Genomic DNA, 23,913 nt, shown 5'->3' on the forward strand with positions numbered 1-23,913 from the left:
GCAGATGCCTCCTTGGCTGTCCCCAAACGGTATCAAACCAACACCCACGGGAAGCTGTAAGCATAGAGGACATGCCTGCACCCCATTGGACTTACCTGTGTGGGTTAAACCCGGGTTATTTGACAACCTATGGCGGTGATGGTTCTGCTCAGGCAGAGCAGTGCTGATGCTCCTCATAAAGCTGTCGCTGCTGTGAAGGTTCTAGGTGACATCACAAATCCCTATGGTTACATACACAACAAAGCTGGGTTGTTGTTGTTTACACTCTGCAAGGCCTGTGGAAGTGAGTGACATCATAGCACTGTAGTTCTGAGGGTTCTAGATGGATGCAACAATCTCCTGTTGCTTCTATGAAGGCCATAATAGACGACATCACCAAACAGCTCCATAGTCACATACACAGCAAAGGAGAGATGTTGTTTACACCTAGTGATGTCAGTGGTATTGAGTGACATCACAGCACAGTGCTAAGGCTCCTGGGCCTGGACACAGCAGCGGCTGCAATATCTCAACGGAGAATACGTTTATATATATGTGTGTGTGTGCGCGTATATATATATATATATATATATATATATATATATATATATATCTCCGCCGAAATCACTTTTAAACCCATTTCCACCTTTTTTTCCCTTCTCTTCCTCTTACTTTTTTTTCACGTTTTTTTACGTTTTTCTCCTTTTCGCCTCTTTTCTGGGCGTATTATTCTTCTTTTTCTTCTTTTTTTTCGTCTAATGCATACCCCATCAGTGCAGCAATGCTTATTCAATACCGCCAGCAGATGGAGACACTGGGGGATAATTTTCTAAGGATTTATACTGATTTTTCCTGTCTGAATTTGTCGCACAGAAAGTTGCAGGCCAAATATGTGTGACATTTCTGCGACTTTAGCTTCTAGAGCATTTTTACAACATTATACATAGGTGCTGAATACATAAAAAGCGACTGTTCAGCGACAGACAAGTCGCATCGGCTGAAAGTAGGCCAGAATGTCAGTCCATGTTGGAGCAGGTTTAGATACAGTCTAAAGCATAGATCTCAAAGTCTGTGCACAGAATTTAGCAAGGGCCTCGCACCTTCTGATGCATGATGCATCAGGTAGGTGCACAATAGCATAGCCTAACCCTCTGTACTTTGGTCTATATTGATGCGGGACATAGACAGCCAGCTGATGACCAATCCATTAGTGCAATGGATGGCTGGAAGCATTTGTCTTTGCCTTTGCAATACCACAGAAGCAATGCATGGTCAATGTACAGCAATGACACACCTGTGTGAACAGCCAGGAGACCCCCCCCCCCCCATGTTATGTTACATAGTTACATAGTTAGTACGGTCGAAAAAAGACATATGTCCATCAAGTTCAACCAGGGAATTAAGGGGTAGGGGTGTGGCGCGATATTGGGGAAGGGATGAGATTTTATATTTCTTCATAAGCATTAATCTTATTTTGTCAATTAGGAACATTCAGCACCCACCCGCTATCAAGGCAGCTGCCTATCATGTCATGCCCTACCTGCACAGGTGTGCTGGCTACTCAAATGATCCAATTAAGGAGGCCATTTAGTCAGCAGCAGCAGAAGTCCTGTGCCTGGACGCTCCAACAGCGGCCAGACACAAGCAGAAGCAGAAGCAGCAGCAGCACCACCTTTTGTTTTTTGGCTGCAGCAGCAGCAGCAGCAAGGCCCACAGGGCTGGCTAGCTAGCAAGCAGGTAGCAATGAAAGTAGGAATCTTTCTTTTTAACCCTGTAAGGGGGTGGTGCACTGTACCCGAAGATACTGCCATATCGGGTCAATGCATAGGGCGACGGAAGCAAGCTTCGAAATCGGCCCCCGTTCTCAAAAATCCATTTAATATATGGTCCCCAGATAGGGGACGTATCAGATATTAAACTGATAAGAACAGATACTACACTTGATCTTAGCCAAAAGGCCGAGAAGCGATAACCGTGAAAGGGGCGGGCCCAACAAGGTCCCCTTCATGGGCACTATCACTGCTTGCTGTCAGGGAGGCTGCCAGACAATTTTCCATGCACACTCTGGGCTGGGGGGCAGTCAACCACCAGTACACACAGCAGAACCTAAACCCATACCATTATTGCTAAGCAGCAAGACAGGGGCCCATTGCACTCCCACGGGGCCTTTTTAAATGCAATCCATAACCCGGATTTGCCAGGAACCCTTCTTACTCCTCCTACTTGCATGTGACACTGGGCTTAGGATCTGCATAGGAAACACACACACAAGCACACACCTACCTTTGTTGCCTGCAGATGCCTCCTTGGCTGTCCCCAAACGGTATCAAACCAACACCCACGGGAAGCTGTAAGCATAGAGGACATGCCTGCACCCCATTGGACTTACCTGTGTGGGTTAAACCCGGGTTATTTGACAACCTATGGCGGTGATGGTTCTGCTCAGGCAGAGCAGTGCTGATGCTCCTCATGCTCCTCATAAAGCTGTCGCTGCTGTGAAGGTTCTAGGTGACATCACAAATCCCTATGGTTACATACACAACAAAGCTGGGTTGTTGTTGTTTACACTCTGCAAGGCCTGTGGAAGTGAGTGACATCATAGCACTGTAGTTCTGAGGGTTCTAGATGGATGCAACAATCTCCTGTTGCTTCTATGAAGGCCATAATAGACGACATCACCAAACAGCTCCATAGTCACATACACAGCAAAGGAGAGATGTTGTTTACACCTAGTGATGTCAGTGGTATTGAGTGACATCACAGCACAGTGCTAAGGCTCCTGGGCCTGGACACAGCAGCGGCTGCAATATCTCAACGGAGAATACGTTTATATATATGTGTGTGTGTGCGCGTATATATATATATATATATATATATATATATATATATATATATATTTCTCCGCCGAAATCACTTTTAAACCCATTTCCACCTTTTTTTCCCTTCTCTTCCTCTTACTTTTTTTTCACGTTTTTTTACGTTTTTCTCCTTTTCGCCTCTTTTCTGGGCGTATTATTCTTCTTTTTCTTCTTTTTTTTCGTCTAATGCATACCCCATCAGTGCAGCAATGCTTATTCAATACCGCCAGCAGATGGAGACACTGGGGGATAATTTTCTAAGGATTTATACTGATTTTTCCTGTCTGAATTTGTCGCACAGAAAGTTGCAGGCCAAATATGTGTGACATTTCTGCGACTTTAGCTTCTAGAGCATTTTTACAACATTATACATAGGTGCTGAATACATAAAAAGCGACTGTTCAGCGACAGACAAGTCGCATCGGCTGAAAGTAGGCCAGAATGTCAGTCCATGTTGGAGCAGGTTTAGATACAGTCTAAAGCATAGATCTCAAAGTCTGTGCACAGAATTTAGCAAGGGCCTCGCACCTTCTGATGCATCAGGTAGGTGCACAATAGCATAGCCTAACCCTCTGTACTTTGGTCTATATTGATGCGGGACATAGACAGCCAGCTGATGACCAATCCATTAGTGCAATGGATGGCTGGAAGCATTTGTCTTTGCCTTTGCAATACCACAGAAGCAATGCATGGTCAATGTACAGCAATGACACACCTGTGTGAACAGCCAGGAGACCCCCCCCCCCATGTTATGTTACATAGTTACATAGTTAGTACGGTCGAAAAAAGACATATGTCCATCAAGTTCAACCAGGGAATTAAGGGGTAGGGGTGTGGCGCGATATTGGGGAAGGGATGAGATTTTATATTTCTTCATAAGCATTAATCTTATTTTGTCAATTAGGAACATTCAGCACCCACCCGCTATCAAGGCAGCTGCCTATCATGTCATGCCCTACCTGCACAGGTGTGCTGGCTACTCAAATGATCCAATTAAGGAGGCCATTTAGTCAGCAGCAGCAGAAGTCCTGTGCCTGGATGCTCCAACAGCGGCCAGACACAAGCAGAAGCAGAAGCAGCAGCAGCACCACCTTTTGTTTTTTGGCTGCAGCAGCAGCAGCAGCAAGGCCCACAGGGCTGGCTAGCTGGCTAGCCAGCAAGCAGGTAGCAATGAAAGTAGGAATCTTTCTTTTTAACCCTGTAAGGGGGTGGTGCACTGTACCCGAAGATACTGCCATATCGGGTCAATGCATAGGGCGACGGAAGCAAGCTTCGAAATCGGCCCCCGTTCTCAAAAATCCATTTAATATATGGTCCCCAGATAGGGGACGTATCAGATATTAAACTGATAAGAACAGATACTACACTTGATCTTAGCCAAAAGGCCGAGAAGCGATAACCGTGAAAGGGGCGGGCCCAACAAGGTCCCCTTCATGGGCACTATCACTGCTTGCTGTCAGGGAGGCTGCCAGACAATTTTCCATGCACACTCTGGGCTGGGGGGCAGTCAACCACCAGTACACACAGCAGAACCTAAACCCATACCATTATTGCTAAGCAGCAAGACAGGGGCCCATTGCACTCCCACGGGGCCTTTTTAAATGCAATCCATAACCCGGATTTGCCAGGAACCCTTCTTACTCCTCCTACTTGCATGTGACACTGGGCTTAGGATCTGCATAGGAAACACACACACAAGCACACACCTACCTTTGTTGCCTGCAGATGCCTCCTTGGCTGTCCCCAAACGGTATCAAACCAACACCCACGGGAAGCTGTAAGCATAGAGGACATGCCTGCACCCCATTGGACTTACCTGTGTGGGTTAAACCCGGGTTATTTGACAACCTATGGCGGTGATGGTTCTGCTCAGGCAGAGCAGTGCTGATGCTCCTCATAAAGCTGTCGCTGCTGTGAAGGTTCTAGGTGACATCACAAATCCCTATGGTTACATACACAACAAAGCTGGGTTGTTGTTGTTTACACTCTGCAAGGCCTGTGGAAGTGAGTGACATCATAGCACTGTAGTTCTGAGGGTTCTAGATGGATGCAACAATCTCCTGTTGCTTCTATGAAGGCCATAATAGACGACATCACCAAACAGCTCCATAGTCACATACACAGCAAAGGAGAGATGTTGTTTACACCTAGTGATGTCAGTGGTATTGAGTGACATCACAGCACAGTGCTAAGGCTCCTGGGCCTGGACACAGCAGCGGCTGCAATATCTCAACGGAGAATACGTTTATATATATGTGTGTGTGTGCGCGTATATATATATATATATATATATATATATATATATATATATATATATTTCTCCGCCGAAATCACTTTTAAACCCATTTCCACCTTTTTTTCCCTTCTCTTCCTCTTACTTTTTTTTCACGTTTTTTTACGTTTTTCTCCTTTTCGCCTCTTTTCTGGGCGTATTATTCTTCTTTTTCTTCTTTTTTTTCGTCTAATGCATACCCCATCAGTGCAGCAATGCTTATTCAATACCGCCAGCAGATGGAGACACTGGGGGATAATTTTCTAAGGATTTATACTGATTTTTCCTGTCTGAATTTGTCGCACAGAAAGTTGCAGGCCAAATATGTGTGACATTTCTGCGACTTTAGCTTCTAGAGCATTTTTACAACATTATACATAGGTGCTGAATACATAAAAAGCGACTGTTCAGCGACAGACAAGTCGCATCGGCTGAAAGTAGGCCAGAATGTCAGTCCATGTTGGAGCAGGTTTAGATACAGTCTAAAGCATAGATCTCAAAGTCTGTGCACAGAATTTAGCAAGGGCCTCGCACCTTCTGATGCATCAGGTAGGTGCACAATAGCATAGCCTAACCCTCTGTACTTTGGTCTATATTGATGCGGGACATAGACAGCCAGCTGATGACCAATCCATTAGTGCAATGGATGGCTGGAAGCATTTGTCTTTGCCTTTGCAATACCACAGAAGCAATGCATGGTCAATGTACAGCAATGACACACCTGTGTGAACAGCCAGGAGACCCCCCCCCCCATGTTATGTTACATAGTTACATAGTTAGTACGGTCGAAAAAAGACATATGTCCATCAAGTTCAACCAGGGAATTAAGGGGTAGGGGTGTGGCGCGATATTGGGGAAGGGATGAGATTTTATATTTCTTCATAAGCATTAATCTTATTTTGTCAATTAGGAACATTCAGCACCCACCCGCTATCAAGGCAGCTGCCTATCATGTCATGCCCTACCTGCACAGGTGTGCTGGCTACTCAAATGATCCAATTAAGGAGGCCATTTAGTCAGCAGCAGCAGAAGTCCTGTGCCTGGACGCTCCAACAGCGGCCAGACACAAGCAGAAGCAGAAGCAGCAGCAGCACCACCTTTTGTTTTTTGGCTGCAGCAGCAGCAGCAGCAAGGCCCACAGGGCTGGCTAGCTGGCTAGCCAGCAAGCAGGTAGCAATGAAAGTAGGAATCTTTCTTTTTAACCCTGTAAGGGGGTGGTGCACTGTACCCGAAGATACTGCCATATCGGGTCAATGCATAGGGCGACGGAAGCAAGCTTCGAAATCGGCCCCCGTTCTCAAAAATCCATTTAATATATGGTCCCCAGATAGGGGACGTATCAGATATTAAACTGATAAGAACAGATACTACACTTGATCTTAGCCAAAAGGCCGAGAAGCGATAACCGTGAAAGGGGCGGGCCCAACAAGGTCCCCTTCATGGGCACTATCACTGCTTGCTGTCAGGGAGGCTGCCAGACAATTTTCCATGCACACTCTGGGCTGGGGGGCAGTCAACCACCAGTACACACAGCAGAACCTAAACCCATACCATTATTGCTAAGCAGCAAGACAGGGGCCCATTGCACTCCCACGGGGCCTTTTTAAATGCAATCCATAACCCGGATTTGCCAGGAACCCTTCTTACTCCTCCTACTTGCATGTGACACTGGGCTTAGGATCTGCATAGGAAACACACACACAAGCACACACCTACCTTTGTTGCCTGCAGATGCCTCCTTGGCTGTCCCCAAACGGTATCAAACCAACACCCACGGGAAGCTGTAAGCATAGAGGACATGCCTGCACCCCATTGGACTTACCTGTGTGGGTTAAACCCGGGTTATTTGACAACCTATGGCGGTGATGGTTCTGCTCAGGCAGAGCAGTGCTGATGCTCCTCATAAAGCTGTCGCTGCTGTGAAGGTTCTAGGTGACATCACAAATCCCTATGGTTACATACACAACAAAGCTGGGTTGTTGTTGTTTACACTCTGCAAGGCCTGTGGAAGTGAGTGACATCATAGCACTGTAGTTCTGAGGGTTCTAGATGGATGCAACAATCTCCTGTTGCTTCTATGAAGGCCATAATAGACGACATCACCAAACAGCTCCATAGTCACATACACAGCAAAGGAGAGATGTTGTTTACACCTAGTGATGTCAGTGGTATTGAGTGACATCACAGCACAGTGCTAAGGCTCCTGGGCCTGGACACAGCAGCGGCTGCAATATCTCAACGGAGAATACGTTTATATATATGTGTGTGTGTGCGCGTATATATATATATATATATATATATATATATATATATATATATATATATTTCTCCGCCGAAATCACTTTTAAACCCATTTCCACCTTTTTTTCCCTTCTCTTCCTCTTACTTTTTTTTCACGTTTTTTTACGTTTTTCTCCTTTTCGCCTCTTTTCTGGGCGTATTATTCTTCTTTTTCTTCTTTTTTTTCGTCTAATGCATACCCCATCAGTGCAGCAATGCTTATTCAATACCGCCAGCAGATGGAGACACTGGGGGATAATTTTCTAAGGATTTATACTGATTTTTCCTGTCTGAATTTGTCGCACAGAAAGTTGCAGGCCAAATATGTGTGACATTTCTGCGACTTTAGCTTCTAGAGCATTTTTACAACATTATACATAGGTGCTGAATACATAAAAAGCGACTGTTCAGCGACAGACAAGTCGCATCGGCTGAAAGTAGGCCAGAATGTCAGTCCATGTTGGAGCAGGTTTAGATACAGTCTAAAGCATAGATCTCAAAGTCTGTGCACAGAATTTAGCAAGGGCCTCGCACCTTCTGATGCATCAGGTAGGTGCACAATAGCATAGCCTAACCCTCTGTACTTTGGTCTATATTGATGCGGGACATAGACAGCCAGCTGATGACCAATCCATTAGTGCAATGGATGGCTGGAAGCATTTGTCTTTGCCTTTGCAATACCACAGAAGCAATGCATGGTCAATGTACAGCAATGACACACCTGTGTGAACAGCCAGGAGACCCCCCCCCCCATGTTATGTTACATAGTTACATAGTTAGTACGGTCGAAAAAAGACATATGTCCATCAAGTTCAACCAGGGAATTAAGGGGTAGGGGTGTGGCGCGATATTGGGGAAGGGATGAGATTTTATATTTCTTCATAAGCATTAATCTTATTTTGTCAATTAGGAACATTCAGCACCCACCCGCTATCAAGGCAGCTGCCTATCATGTCATGCCCTACCTGCACAGGTGTGCTGGCTACTCAAATGATCCAATTAAGGAGGCCATTTAGTCAGCAGCAGCAGAAGTCCTGTGCCTGGACGCTCCAACAGTGGCCAGACACAAGCAGAAGCAGAAGCAGCAGCAGCACCACCTTTTGTTTTTTGGCTGCAGCAGCAGCAGCAGCAAGGCCCACAGGGCTGGCTAGCTGGCTAGCCAGCAAGCAGGTAGCAATGAAAGTAGGAATCTTTCTTTTTAACCCTGTAAGGGGGTGGTGCACTGTACCCGAAGATACTGCCATATCGGGTCAATGCATAGGGCGACGGAAGCAAGCTTCGAAATCGGCCCCCGTTCTCAAAAATCCATTTAATATATGGTCCCCAGATAGGGGACGTATCAGATATTAAACTGATAAGAACAGATACTACACTTGATCTTAGCCAAAAGGCCGAGAAGCGATAACCGTGAAAGGGGCGGGCCCAACAAGGTCCCCTTCATGGGCACTATCACTGCTTGCTGTCAGGGAGGCTGCCAGACAATTTTCCATGCACACTCTGGGCTGGGGGGCAGTCAACCACCAGTACACACAGCAGAACCTAAACCCATACCATTATTGCTAAGCAGCAAGACAGGGGCCCATTGCACTCCCACGGGGCCTTTTTAAATGCAATCCATAACCCGGATTTGCCAGGAACCCTTCTTACTCCTCCTACTTGCATGTGACACTGGGCTTAGGATCTGCATAGGAAACACACACACAAGCACACACCTACCTTTGTTGCCTGCAGATGCCTCCTTGGCTGTCCCCAAACGGTATCAAACCAACACCCACGGGAAGCTGTAAGCATAGAGGACATGCCTGCACCCCATTGGACTTACCTGTGTGGGTTAAACCCGGGTTATTTGACAACCTATGGCGGTGATGGTTCTGCTCAGGCAGAGCAGTGCTGATGCTCCTCATAAAGCTGTCGCTGCTGTGAAGGTTCTAGGTGACATCACAAATCCCTATGGTTACATACACAACAAAGCTGGGTTGTTGTTGTTTACACTCTGCAAGGCCTGTGGAAGTGAGTGACATCATAGCACTGTAGTTCTGAGGGTTCTAGATGGATGCAACAATCTCCTGTTGCTTCTATGAAGGCCATAATAGACGACATCACCAAACAGCTCCATAGTCACATACACAGCAAAGGAGAGATGTTGTTTACACCTAGTGATGTCAGTGGTATTGAGTGACATCACAGCACAGTGCTAAGGCTCCTGGGCCTGGACACAGCAGCGGCTGCAATATCTCAACGGAGAATACGTTTATATATATGTGTGTGTGTGCGCGTATATATATATATATATATATATATATATATATATATATATATATATATATATATTTCTCCGCCGAAATCACTTTTAAACCCATTTCCACCTTTTTTTCCCTTCTCTTCCTCTTACTTTTTTTTCACGTTTTTTTACGTTTTTCTCCTTTTCGCCTCTTTTCTGGGCGTATTATTCTTCTTTTTCTTCTTTTTTTTCGTCTAATGCATACCCCATCAGTGCAGCAATGCTTATTCAATACCGCCAGCAGATGGAGACACTGGGGGATAATTTTCTAAGGATTTATACTGATTTTTCCTGTCTGAATTTGTCGCACAGAAAGTTGCAGGCCAAATATGTGTGACATTTCTGCGACTTTAGCTTCTAGAGCATTTTTACAACATTATACATAGGTGCTGAATACATAAAAAGCGACTGTTCAGCGACAGACAAGTCGCATCGGCTGAAAGTAGGCCAGAATGTCAGTCCATGTTGGAGCAGGTTTAGATACAGTCTAAAGCATAGATCTCAAAGTCTGTGCACAGAATTTAGCAAGGGCCTCGCACCTTCTGATGCATCAGGTAGGTGCACAATAGCATAGCCTAACCCTCTGTACTTTGGTCTATATTGATGCGGGACATAGACAGCCAGCTGATGACCAATCCATTAGTGCAATGGATGGCTGGAAGCATTTGTCTTTGCCTTTGCAATACCACAGAAGCAATGCATGGTCAATGTACAGCAATGACACACCTGTGTGAACAGCCAGGAGACCCCCCCCCCCATGTTATGTTACATAGTTACATAGTTAGTACGGTCGAAAAAAGACATATGTCCATCAAGTTCAACCAGGGAATTAAGGGGTAGGGGTGTGGCGCGATATTGGGGAAGGGATGAGATTTTATATTTCTTCATAAGCATTAATCTTATTTTGTCAATTAGGAACATTCAGCACCCACCCGCTATCAAGGCAGCTGCCTATCATGTCATGCCCTACCTGCACAGGTGTGCTGGCTACTCAAATGATCCAATTAAGGAGGCCATTTAGTCAGCAGCAGCAGAAGTCCTGTGCCTGGACGCTCCAACAGCGGCCAGACACAAGCAGAAGCAGAAGCAGCAGCAGCACCACCTTTTGTTTTTTGGCTGCAGCAGCAGCAGCAGCAGCAAGGCCCACAGGGCTGGCTAGCTGGCTAGCCAGCAAGCAGGTAGCAATGAAAGTAGGAATCTTTCTTTTTAACCCTGTAAGGGGGTGGTGCACTGTACCCGAAGATACTGCCATATCGGGTCAATGCATAGGGCGACGGAAGCAAGCTTCGAAATCGGCCCCCGTTCTCAAAAATCCATTTAATATATGGTCCCCAGATAGGGGACGTATCAGATATTAAACTGATAAGAACAGATACTACACTTGATCTTAGCCAAAAGGCCGAGAAGCGATAACCGTGAAAGGGGCGGGCCCAACAAGGTCCCCTTCATGGGCACTATCACTGCTTGCTGTCAGGGAGGCTGCCAGACAATTTTCCATGCACACTCTGGGCTGGGGGGCAGTCAACCACCAGTACACACAGCAGAACCTAAACCCATACCATTATTGCTAAGCAGCAAGACAGGGGCCCATTGCACTCCCACGGGGCCTTTTTAAATGCAATCCATAACCCGGATTTGCCAGGAACCCTTCTTACTCCTCCTACTTGCATGTGACACTGGGCTTAGGATCTGCATAGGAAACACACACACAAGCACACACCTACCTTTGTTGCCTGCAGATGCCTCCTTGGCTGTCCCCAAACGGTATCAAACCAACACCCACGGGAAGCTGTAAGCATAGAGGACATGCCTGCACCCCATTGGACTTACCTGTGTGGGTTAAACCCGGGTTATTTGACAACCTATGGCGGTGATGGTTCTGCTCAGGCAGAGCAGTGCTGATGCTCCTCATAAAGCTGTCGCTGCTGTGAAGGTTCTAGGTGACATCACAAATCCCTATGGTTACATACACAACAAAGCTGGGTTGTTGTTGTTTACACTCTGCAAGGCCTGTGGAAGTGAGTGACATCATAGCACTGTAGTTCTGAGGGTTCTAGATGGATGCAACAATCTCCTGTTGCTTCTATGAAGGCCATAATAGACGACATCACCAAACAGCTCCATAGTCACATACACAGCAAAGGAGAGATGTTGTTTACACCTAGTGATGTCAGTGGTATTGAGTGACATCACAGCACAGTGCTAAGGCTCCTGGGCCTGGACACAGCAGCGGCTGCAATATCTCAACGGAGAATACGTTTATATATATGTGTGTGTGTGCGCGTATATATATATATATATATATATATATATATATATATATATATATTTCTCCGCCGAAATCACTTTTAAACCCATTTCCACCTTTTTTTCCCTTCTCTTCCTCTTACTTTTTTTTCACGTTTTTTTACGTTTTTCTCCTTTTCGCCTCTTTTCTGGGCGTATTATTCTTCTTTTTCTTCTTTTTTTTCGTCTAATGCATACCCCATCAGTGCAGCAATGCTTATTCAATACCGCCAGCAGATGGAGACACTGGGGGATAATTTTCTAAGGATTTATACTGATTTTTCCTGTCTGAATTTGTCGCACAGAAAGTTGCAGGCCAAATATGTGTGACATTTCTGCGACTTTAGCTTCTAGAGCATTTTTACAACATTATACATAGGTGCTGAATACATAAAAAGCGACTGTTCAGCGACAGACAAGTCGCATCGGCTGAAAGTAGGCCAGAATGTCAGTCCATGTTGGAGCAGGTTTAGATACAGTCTAAAGCATAGATCTCAAAGTCTGTGCACAGAATTTAGCAAGGGCCTCGCACCTTCTGATGCATCAGGTAGGTGCACAATAGCATAGCCTAACCCTCTGTACTTTGGTCTATATTGATGCGGGACATAGACAGCCAGCTGATGACCAATCCATTAGTGCAATGGATGGCTGGAAGCATTTGTCTTTGCCTTTGCAATACCACAGAAGCAATGCATGGTCAATGTACAGCAATGACACACCTGTGTGAACAGCCAGGAGACCCCCCCCCCCATGTTATGTTACATAGTTACATAGTTAGTACGGTCGAAAAAAGACATATGTCCATCAAGTTCAACCAGGGAATTAAGGGGTAGGGGTGTGGCGCGATATTGGGGAAGGGATGAGATTTTATATTTCTTCATAAGCATTAATCTTATTTTGTCAATTAGGAACATTCAGCACCCACCCGCTATCAAGGCAGCTGCCTATCATGTCATGCCCTACCTGCACAGGTGTGCTGGCTACTCAAATGATCCAATTAAGGAGGCCATTTAGTCAGCAGCAGCAGAAGTCCTGTGCCTGGACGCTCCAACAGCGGCCAGACACAAGCAGAAGCAGAAGCAGCAGCAGCACCACCTTTTGTTTTTTGGCTGCAGCAGCAGCAGCAGCAAGGCCCACAGGGCTGGCTAGCTGGCTAGCCAGCAAGCAGGTAGCAATGAAAGTAGGAATCTTTCTTTTTAACCCTGTAAGGGGGTGGTGCACTGTACCCGAAGATACTGCCATATCAGGTCAATGCATAGGGCGACGGAAGCAAGCTTCAAAATCGGCCCCCGTTCTCAAAAATCCATTTAATATATGGTCCCCAGATAGGGGACGTATCAGATATTAAACTGATAAGAACAGATACTACACTTGATCTTAGCCAAAAGGCCGAGAAGCGATAACCGTGAAAGGGGCGGGCCCAACAAGGTCCCCTTCATGGGCACTATCACTGCTTGCTGTCAGGGAGGCTGCCAGACAATTTTCCATGCACACTCTGGGCTGGGGGGCAGTCAACCACCAGTACACACAGCAGAACCTAAACCCATACCATTATTGCTAAGCAGCAAGACAGGGGCCCATTGCACTCCCACGGGGCCTTTTTAAATGCAATCCATAACCCGGATTTGCCAGGAACCCTTCTTACTCCTCCTACTTGCATGTGACACTGGGCTTAGGATCTGCATAGGAAACACACACACAAGCACACACCTACCTTTGTTGCCTGCAGATGCCTCCTTGGCTGTCCCCAAACGGTATCAAACCAACACCCACGGGAAGCTGTAAGCATAGAGGACATGCCTGCACCCCATTGGACTTACCTGTGTGGGTTAAACCCGGGTTATTTGACAACCTATGGCGGTGATGGTTCTGCTCAGGCAGAGCAGTGCTGATGCTCCTCATAAAGCTGTCGCTGCTGTGAAGGTTCTAGGTGACATCACAAATCCCTATGGTTACATACACAACAAAGCTGGGTTGTTGTTGTTTACACTCTGCAAGGCCTGTGGAAGTGAGTGACATCATAGCACTGTAGTTCTGAGGGTTCTAGATGGATGCAACAATCTCCTGTTGCTTCTATGAAGGCCATAATAGACGACATCACCAAACAGCTCCATAGTCACATACACAGCAAAGGAGAGATGTTGTTTACACCTAGTGATGTCAGTGGTATTGAGTGACATCACAGCACAGTGCTAAGGCTCCTGGGCCTGGACACAGCAGCGGCTGCAATATCTCAACGGAGAATACGTTTATATATATGTGTGTGTGTGCGCGTATATATATATATATATATATATATATATATATATATATATATATTTCTCCGCCGAAATCACTTTTAAACCCATTTCCACCTTTTTTTCCCTTCTCTTCCTCTTACTTTTTTTTCACGTTTTTTTACGTTTTTCTCCTTTTCGCCTCTTTTCTGGGCGTATTATTCTTCTTTTTCTTCTTTTTTTTCGTCTAATGCATACCCCATCAGTGCAGCAATGCTTATTCAATACCGCCAGCAGATGGAGACACTGGGGGATAATTTTCTAAGGATTTATACTGATTTTTCCTGTCTGAATTTGTCGCACAGAAAGTTGCAGGCCAAATATGTGTGACATTTCTGCGACTTTAGCTTCTAGAGCATTTTTACAACATTATACATAGGTGCTGAATACATAAAAAGCGACTGTTCAGCGACAGACAAGTCGCATCGGCTGAAAGTAGGCCAGAATGTCAGTCCATGTTGGAGCAGGTTTAGATACAGTCTAAAGCATAGATCTCAAAGTCTGTGCACAGAATTTAGCAAGGGCCTCGCACCTTCTGATGCATCAGGTAGGTGCACAATAGCATAGCCTAACCCTCTGTACTTTGGTCTATATTGATGCGGGACATAGACAGCCAGCTGATGACCAATCCATTAGTGCAATGGATGGCTGGAAGCATTTGTCTTTGCCTTTGCAATACCACAGAAGCAATGCATGGTCAATGTACAGCAATGACACACCTGTGTGAACAGCCAGGAGACCCCCCCCCCCCATGTTATGTTACATAGTTACATAGTTAGTACGGTCGAAAAAAGACATATGTCCATCAAGTTCAACCAGGGAATTAAGGGGTAGGGGTGTGGCGCGATATTGGGGAAGGGATGAGATTTTATATTTCTTCATAAGCATTAATCTTATTTTGTCAATTAGGAACATTCAGCACCCACCCGCTATCAAGGCAGCTGCCTATCATGTCATGCCCTACCTGCACAGGTGTGCTGGCTACTCAAATGATCCAATTAAGGAGGCCATTTAGTCAGCAGCAGCAGAAGTCCTGTGCCTGGACGCTCCAACAGCGGCCAGACACAAGCAGAAGCAGAAGCAGCAGCAGCACCACCACCTTTTGTTTTTTGGCTGCAGCAGCAGCAGCAGCAAGGCCCACAGGGCTGGCTAGCTGGCTAGCCAGCAAGCAGGTAGCAATGAAAGTAGGAATCTTTCTTTTTAACCCTGTAAGGGGGTGGTGCACTGTACCCGAAGATACTGCCATATCGGGTCAATGCATAGGGCGACGGAAGCAAGCTTCGAAATCGGCCCCCGTTCTCAAAAATCCATTTAATATATGGTCCCCAGATAGGGGACGTATCAGATATTAAACTGATAAGAACAGATACTACACTTGATCTTAGCCAAAAGGCCGAGAAGCGATAACCGTGAAAGGGGCGGGCCCAACAAGGTCCCCTTCATGGGCACTATCACTGCTTGCTGTCAGGGAGGCTGCCAGACAATTTTCCATGCACACTCTGGGCTGGGGGGCAGTCAACCACCAGTACACACAGCAGAACCTAAACCCATACCATTATTGCTAAGCAGCAAGACAGGGGCCCATTGCACTCCCACGGGGCCTTTTTAAATGCAATCCATAACCCGGATTTGCCAGGAACCCTTCTTACTCCTCCTACTTGCATGTGACACTGGGCTTAGGATCTGCATAGGAAACACACACACAAGCACACACCTACCTTTGTTGCCTGCAGATGCCTCCTTGGCTGTCCCCAAACGGTATCAAACCAACACCCACGGGAAGCTGTAAGCATAGAGGACATGCCTGCACCCCATTGGACTTACCTGTGTGGGTTAAACCCGGGTTATTTGACAACCTATGGCGGTGATGGTTCTGCTCAGGCAGAGCAGTGCTGATGCTCCTCATAAAGCTGTCGCTGCTGTGAAGGTTCTAGGTGACATCACAAATCCCTATGGTTACATACACAACAAAGCTGGGTTGTTGTTGTTTACACTCTGCAAGGCCTGTGGAAGTGAGTGACATCATAGCACTGTAGTTCTGAGGGTTCTAGATGGATGCAACAATCTCCTGTTGCTTCTATGAAGGCCATAATAGACGACATCACCAAACAGCTCCATAGTCACATACACAGCAAAGGAGAGATGTTGTTTACACCTAGTGATGTCAGTGGTATTGAGTGACATCACAGCACAGTGCTAAGGCTCCTGGGCCTGGACACAGCAGCGGCTGCAATATCTCAACGGAGAATACGTTTATATATATGTGTGTGTGTGCGCGTATATATATATATATATATATATATATATATATATATATATTTCTCCGCCGAAATCACTTTTAAACCCATTTCCACCTTTTTTTCCCTTCTCTTCCTCTTACTTTTTTTTCACGTTTTTTTACGTTTTTCTCCTTTTCGCCTCTTTTCTGGGCGTATTATTCTTCTTTTTCTTCTTTTTTTTCGTCTAATGCATACCCCATCAGTGCAGCAATGCTTATTCAATACCGCCAGCAGATGGAGACACTGGGGGATAATTTTCTAAGGATTTATACTGATTTTTCCTGTCTGAATTTGTCGCACAGAAAGTTGCAGGCCAAATATGTGTGACATTTCTGCGACTTTAGCTTCTAGAGCATTTTTACAACATTATACATAGGTGCTGAATACATAAAAAGCGACTGTTCAGCGACAGACAAGTCGCATCGGCTGAAAGTAGGCCAGAATGTCAGTCCATGTTGGAGCAGGTTTAGATACAGTCTAAAGCATAGATCTCAAAGTCTGTGCACAGAATTTAGCAAGGGCCTCGCACCTTCTGATGCATCAGGTAGGTGCACAATAGCATAGCCTAACCCTCTGTACTTTGGTCTATATTGATGCGGGACATAGACAGCCAGCTGATGACCAATCCATTAGTGCAATGGATGGCTGGAAGCATTTGTCTTTGCCTTTGCAATACCACAGAAGCAATGCATGGTCAATGTACAGCAATGACACACCTGTGTGAACAGCCAGGAGACCCCCCCCCCCATGTTATGTTACATAGTTACATAGTTAGTACGGTCGAAAAAAGACATATGTCCATCAAGTTCAACCAGGGAATTAAGGGGTAGGGGTGTGGCGCGATATTGGGGAAGGGATGAGATTTTATATTTCTTCATAAGCATTAATCTTATTTTGTCAATTAGGAACATTCAGCACCCACCCGCTATCAAGGCAGCTGCCTATCATGTCATGCCCTACCTGCACAGGTGTGCTGGCTACTCAAATGATCCAATTAAGGAGGCCATTTAGTCAGCAGCAGCAGAAGTCCTGTGCCTGGACGCTCCAACAGCGGCCAGACACAAGCAGAAGCAGAAGCAGCAGCAGCACCACCTTTTGTTTTTTGGCTGCAGCAGCAGCAGCAGCAAGGCCCACAGGGCTGGCTAGCTGGCTAGCCAGCAAGCAGGTAGCAATGAAAGTAGGAATCTTTCTTTTTAACCCTGTAAGGGGGTGGTGCACTGTACCCGAAGATACTGCCATATCGGGTCAATGCATAGGGCGACGGAAGCAAGCTTCAAAATCGGCCCCCGTTCTCAAAAATCCATTTAATATATGGTCCCCAGATAGGGGACGTATCAGATATTAAACTGATAAGAACAGATACTACACTTGATCTTAGCCAAAAGGCCGAGAAGCGATAACCGTGAAAGGGGCGGGCCCAACAAGGTCCCCTTCATGGGCACTATCACTGCTTGCTGTCAGGGAGGCTGCCAGACAATTTTCCATGCACACTCTGGGCTGGGGGGCAGTCAACCACCAGTACACACAGCAGAACCTAAACCCATACCATTATTGCTAAGCAGCAAGACAGGGGCCCATTGCACTCCCACGGGGCCTTTTTAAATGCAATCCATAACCCGGATTTGCCAGGAACCCTTCTTACTCCTCCTACTTGCATGTGACACTGGGCTTAGGATCTGCATAGGAAACACACACACAAGCACACACCTACCTTTGTTGCCTGCAGATGCCTCCTTGGCTGTCCCCAAACGGTATCAAACCAACACCCACGGGAAGCTGTAAGCATAGAGGACATGCCTGCACCCCATTGGACTTACCTGTGTGGGTTAAACCCGGGTTATTTGACAACCTATGGCGGTGATGGTTCTGCTCAGGCAGAGCAGTGCTGATGCTCCTCATAAAGCTGTCGCTGCTGTGAAGGTTCTAGGTGACATCACAAATCCCTATGGTTACATACACAACAAAGCTGGGTTGTTGTTGTTTACACTCTGCAAGGCCTGTGGAAGTGAGTGACATCATAGCACTGTAGTTCTGAGGGTTCTAGATGGATGCAACAATCTCCTGTTGCTTCTATGAAGGCCATAATAGACGACATCACCAAACAGCTCCATAGTCACATACACAGCAAAGGAGAGATGTTGTTTACACCTAGTGATGTCAGTGGTATTGAGTGACATCACAGCACAGTGCTAAGGCTCCTGGGCCTGGACACAGCAGCGGCTGCAATATCTCAACGGAGAATACGTTTATATATATGTGTGTGTGTGCGCGTATATATATATATATATACATATATATATATATATATATATATATATTTCTCCGCCGAAATCACTTTTAAACCCATTTCCACCTTTTTTTCCCTTCTCTTCCTCTTACTTTTTTTTCACGTTTTTTTACGTTTTTCTCCTTTTCGCCTCTTTTCTGGGCGTATTATTCTTCTTTTTCTTCTTTTTTTTCGTCTAATGCATACCCCATCAGTGCAGCAATGCTTATTCAATACCGCCAGCAGATGGAGACACTGGGGGATAATTTTCTAAGGATTTATACTGATTTTTCCTGTCTGAATTTGTCGCACAGAAAGTTGCAGGCCAAATATGTGTGACATTTCTGCGACTTTAGCTTCTAGAGCATTTTTACAACATTATACATAGGTGCTGAATACATAAAAAGCGACTGTTCAGCGACAGACAAGTCGCATCGGCTGAAAGTAGGCCAGAATGTCAGTCCATGTTGGAGCAGGTTTAGATACAGTCTAAAGCATAGATCTCAAAGTCTGTGCACAGAATTTAGCAAGGGCCTCGCACCTTCTGATGCATCAGGTAGGTGCACAATAGCATAGCCTAACCCTCTGTACTTTGGTCTATATTGATGCGGGACATAGACAGCCAGCTGATGACCAATCCATTAGTGCAATGGATGGCTGGAAGCATTTGTCTTTGCCTTTGCAATACCACAGAAGCAATGCATGGTCAATGTACAGCAATGACACACCTGTGTGAACAGCCAGGAGACCCCCCCCCCCATGTTATGTTACATAGTTACATAGTTAGTACGGTCGAAAAAAGACATATGTCCATCAAGTTCAACCAGGGAATTAAGGGGTAGGGGTGTGGCGCGATATTGGGGAAGGGATGAGATTTTATATTTCTTCATAAGCATTAATCTTATTTTGTCAATTAGGAACATTCAGCACCCACCCGCTATCAAGGCAGCTGCCTATCATGTCATGCCCTACCTGCACAGGTGTGCTGGCTACTCAAATGATCCAATTAAGGAGGCCATTTAGTCAGCAGCAGCAGAAGTCCTGTGCCTGGACGCTCCAACAGCGGCCAGACACAAGCAGAAGCAGAAGCAGCAGCAGCACCACCTTTTGTTTTTTGGCTGCAGCAGCAGCAGCAGCAAGGCCCACAGGGCTGGCTAGCTGGCTAGCCAGCAAGCAGGTAGCAATGAAAGTAGGAATCTTTCTTTTTAACCCTGTAAGGGGGTGGTGCACTGTACCCGAAGATACTGCCATATCGGGTCAATGCATAGGGCGACGGAAGCAAGCTTCAAAATCGGCCCCCGTTCTCAAAAATCCATTTAATATATGGTCCCCAGATAGGGGACGTATCAGATATTAAACTGATAAGAACAGATACTACACTTGATCTTAGCCAAAAGGCCGAGAAGCGATAACCGTGAAAGGGGCGGGCCCAACAAGGTCCCCTTCATGGGCACTATCACTGCTTGCTGTCAGGGAGGCTGCCAGACAATTTTCCATGCACACTCTGGGCTGGGGGGCAGTCAACCACCAGTACACACAGCAGAACCTAAACCCATACCATTATTGCTAAGCAGCAAGACAGGGGCCCATTGCACTCCCACGGGGCCTTTTTAAATGCAATCCATAACCCGGATTTGCCAGGAACCCTTCTTACTCCTCCTACTTGCATGTGACACTGGGCTTAGGATCTGCATAGGAAACACACACACAAGCACACACCTACCTTTGTTGCCTGCAGATGCCTCCTTGGCTGTCCCCAAACGGTATCAAACCAACACCCACGGGAAGCTGTAAGCATAGAGGACATGCCTGCACCCCATTGGACTTACCTGTGTGGGTTAAACCCGGGTTATTTGACAACCTATGGCGGTGATGGTTCTGCTCAGGCAGAGCAGTGCTGATGCTCCTCATAAAGCTGTCGCTGCTGTGAAGGTTCTAGGTGACATCACAAATCCCTATGGTTACATACACAACAAAGCTGGGTTGTTGTTGTTTACACTCTGCAAGGCCTGTGGAAGTGAGTGACATCATAGCACTGTAGTTCTGAGGGTTCTAGATGGATGCAACAATCTCCTGTTGCTTCTATGAAGGCCATAATAGACGACATCACCAAACAGCTCCATAGTCACATACACAGCAAAGGAGAGATGTTGTTTACACCTAGTGATGTCAGTGGTATTGAGTGACATCACAGCACAGTGCTAAGGCTCCTGGGCCTGGACACAGCAGCGGCTGCAATATCTCAACGGAGAATACGTTTATATATATGTGTGTGTGTGCGCGTATATATATATATATATATATATATATATATATATATATATATATATTTCTCCGCCGAAATCACTTTTAAACCCATTTCCACCTTTTTTTCCCTTCTCTTCCTCTTACTTTTTTTTCACGTTTTTTTACGTTTTTCTCCTTTTCGCCTCTTTTCTGGGCGTATTATTCTTCTTTTTCTTCTTTTTTTTCGTCTAATGCATACCCCATCAGTGCAGCAATGCTTATTCAATACCGCCAGCAGATGGAGACACTGGGGGATAATTTTCTAAGGATTTATACTGATTTTTCCTGTCTGAATTTGTCGCACAGAAAGTTGCAGGCCAAATATGTGTGACATTTCTGCGACTTTAGCTTCTAGAGCATTTTTACAACATTATACATAGGTGCTGAATACATAAAAAGCGACTGTTCAGCGACAGACAAGTCGCATCGGCTGAAAGTAGGCCAGAATGTCAGTCCATGTTGGAGCAGGTTTAGATACAGTCTAAAGCATAGATCTCAAAGTCTGTGCACAGAATTTAGCAAGGGCCTCGCACCTTCTGATGCATCAGGTAGGTGCACAATAGCATAGCCTAACCCTCTGTACTTTGGTCTATATTGATGCGGGACATAGACAGCCAGCTGATGACCAATCCATTAGTGCAATGGATGGCTGGAAGCATTTGTCTTTGCCTTTGCAATACCACAGAAGCAATGCATGGTCAATGTACAGCAATGACACACCTGTGTGAACAGCCAGGAGACCCCCCCCCCCATGTTATGTTACATAGTTACATAGTTAGTACGGTCGAAAAAAGACATATGTCCATCAAGTTCAACCAGGGAATTAAGGGGTAGGGGTGTGGCACGATATTGGGGAAGGGATGAGATTTTATATTTCTTCATAAGCATTAATCTTATTTTGTCAATTAGGAACATTCAGCACCCACCCGCTATCAAGGCAGCTGCCTATCATGTCATGCCCTACCTGCACAGGTGTGCTGGCTACTCAAATGATCCAATTAAGGAGGCCATTTAGTCAGCAGCAGCAGAAGTCCTGTGCCTGGACGCTCCAACAGCGGCCAGACACAAGCAGAAGCAGAAGCAGCAGCAGCACCACCTTTTGTTTTTTGGCTGCAGCAGCAGCAGCAGCAAGGCCCACAGGGCTGGCTAGCTGGCTAGCCAGCAAGCAGGTAGCAATGAAAGTAGGAATCTTTCTTTTTAACCCTGTAAGGGGGTGGTGCACTGTACCCGAAGATACTGCCATATCGGGTCAATGCATAGGGCGACGGAAGCAAGCTTCGAAATCGGCCCCCGTTCTCAAAAATCCATTTAATATATGGTCCCCAGATAGGGGACGTATCAGATATTAAACTGATAAGAACAGATTTTTTTTTTTTTTTGATTGAAAGAGCTTTATTTTCCGTTCAGTCATTACAAGTCGTACAATAAATTACAGTCACACAAAGCATGATAGTACAATACACAGCAAAGGTTCCCTAAGCTATACATCGCACACCATGCTACTCTAACATTCAGCTCAATCCTGCAATATAAAGGCACAAGAGATCAAACAAAAACCAAATAATACAATCTGTGATCGGGGTAGGGGTGTGGGCGACTATGTGGGGGTAGGGAGGGGGCGGATCACAGGGCCAAACTGTTGGGCTGTATCTTCAGGGAGACATGGGAGAAGGAGAGGGGTCTTCACTCCTCTTCTTCCTCATCAACGGCCGAGCTGTCCAAGATGGAATAGTCTCTAAGCAGGTTCTTGATGAACCTGCGGCAGTCCCGGACGGACATGTTTTCCCTGTTGATCACGAGGCGGTTCCTGGCAAGCCACACTGCGTCCTTAAAACAGTTCATAAGGCGCCAGGCCTCCTGGATGGCCTCCACGTCGTGGGTCCCAGGGAACAGGCCGTAAAGCACCGAATGGTACGATAGGCAGCTCCTGGGCACTGAGTCTCTGAGTTCCTGTTCTAGGGCGTCCAACAGACCCTGTGCAAAGGGGCACTGCCAAAACACGTGGAAAGATGTTTCCTCCACGTAGGGGCAACGGGGGCAGTACCGGGTCTTGCACAGGTTGCGGGCATGCATGAATGACCTGAGAGAGAGACCTCCCATGACGGCCATCCACGACAAGTCCTTGTGTCCATTGGTAAGCCGCTTTGAGGCCACATTGTTCCAAACTGTCTCTGCAGTGGCTGCGGGGAGTCCCGGAACCAGCTCGGTCGAGTCCTTAGCTCGGATGAGCTTGTGGATTGTCTTTGGCTTCCATAGGTCTGGTTTCAGTCCTTCCAGCTGGTGCTCCCTCACAAACCGGACAACATCCCCATAGAACCAGGGAGTGTTCCAGTTGTAAGGGATGGAGCTGTCCCACTTGTCCCAGCCCAGCTGTCTCCAGAGGGGCATGAGAAGCAAGCGAGACATGGACCTGCCCGCTGAGCCAGTCTTTTCTACAAGAGTCCGCTGCACCGTGACACATGCAAAGGAGGCCCTCAGCAGAGCGGGGATGTCGGGTATTCCCTTCCCACCCTTGCGGGGTTCCTTGTACATCACGGTCCTCTTGACTCTGTCCATTTTGCCCCAGACGAAGCCAAACACTGTCCGGGTGATGGCCTTGCAAACGGTGGTATGGGGAGGCCAGGCCTGTGCGGTATATTGGAGCACAGGCAAAACTTCACTCCGCAGGACAAGTGCCTTGCCTTCCATCGTGAGCTTTCTGGAGCTCCACAGTCCGATCTTCGAGTTTATCCTTCCTAGTCGGTCTTGCCAAGACTTAAGGGCCGCTCCTTCCTTCCCGAACCAGACTCCAAGAATTTGAATGAAGTCCGGCTTAATAGCAAAGGGGAAGGGGGCGGAAGAAGCCAGGTG

At 46.4% G+C, this 23,913-nt stretch overlaps 10 non-coding genes across 10 annotated transcripts; all 10 read right to left on the minus strand.

The window, feature by feature from the left end:
• Nucleotides 1–1,758: 1,758 nt before the first annotated feature.
• On the minus strand, nt 1,759–1,949 carry LOC130327736 (U2 spliceosomal RNA). The gene has a single exon (XR_008872050.1). It is a non-coding gene; the product is annotated as a U2 spliceosomal RNA (small nuclear RNA).
• Nucleotides 1,950–4,043: 2,094 nt separating this feature from the next.
• Nucleotides 4,044–4,234, minus strand: LOC130327737 (U2 spliceosomal RNA). The gene has a single exon (XR_008872051.1). It is a non-coding gene; the product is annotated as a U2 spliceosomal RNA (small nuclear RNA).
• Nucleotides 4,235–6,321: 2,087 nt separating this feature from the next.
• On the minus strand, nt 6,322–6,512 carry LOC130327738 (U2 spliceosomal RNA). The gene has a single exon (XR_008872052.1). It is a non-coding gene; the product is annotated as a U2 spliceosomal RNA (small nuclear RNA).
• Nucleotides 6,513–8,601: 2,089 nt separating this feature from the next.
• LOC130327739 (U2 spliceosomal RNA) lies at nt 8,602–8,792 on the minus strand. Its single transcript, XR_008872053.1, has one exon. It is a non-coding gene; the product is annotated as a U2 spliceosomal RNA (small nuclear RNA).
• Nucleotides 8,793–10,890: 2,098 nt separating this feature from the next.
• LOC130327740 (U2 spliceosomal RNA) lies at nt 10,891–11,081 on the minus strand. The gene has a single exon (XR_008872054.1). It is a non-coding gene; the product is annotated as a U2 spliceosomal RNA (small nuclear RNA).
• A 2,085-nt stretch (nt 11,082–13,166) lies between these two features.
• LOC130327825 (U2 spliceosomal RNA) lies at nt 13,167–13,357 on the minus strand. Its single transcript, XR_008872131.1, has one exon. It is a non-coding gene; the product is annotated as a U2 spliceosomal RNA (small nuclear RNA).
• Nucleotides 13,358–15,446: 2,089 nt separating this feature from the next.
• Nucleotides 15,447–15,637, minus strand: LOC130327741 (U2 spliceosomal RNA). The gene has a single exon (XR_008872055.1). It is a non-coding gene; the product is annotated as a U2 spliceosomal RNA (small nuclear RNA).
• Nucleotides 15,638–17,718: 2,081 nt separating this feature from the next.
• Nucleotides 17,719–17,909, minus strand: LOC130327844 (U2 spliceosomal RNA). The gene has a single exon (XR_008872145.1). It is a non-coding gene; the product is annotated as a U2 spliceosomal RNA (small nuclear RNA).
• Nucleotides 17,910–19,996: 2,087 nt separating this feature from the next.
• LOC130327856 (U2 spliceosomal RNA) lies at nt 19,997–20,187 on the minus strand. Its single transcript, XR_008872156.1, has one exon. It is a non-coding gene; the product is annotated as a U2 spliceosomal RNA (small nuclear RNA).
• A 2,087-nt stretch (nt 20,188–22,274) lies between these two features.
• LOC130327833 (U2 spliceosomal RNA) lies at nt 22,275–22,457 on the minus strand. Its single transcript, XR_008872138.1, has one exon. It is a non-coding gene; the product is annotated as a U2 spliceosomal RNA (small nuclear RNA).
• Between the last annotated feature and the right edge of the window lie 1,456 nt (nt 22,458–23,913).

The sequence above is a fragment of the Hyla sarda genome, unplaced genomic scaffold, assembly GCF_029499605.1.
Source record: "Hyla sarda isolate aHylSar1 unplaced genomic scaffold, aHylSar1.hap1 scaffold_303, whole genome shotgun sequence".
NCBI classification, from domain to species: domain Eukaryota; kingdom Metazoa; phylum Chordata; class Amphibia; order Anura; family Hylidae; genus Hyla; species Hyla sarda.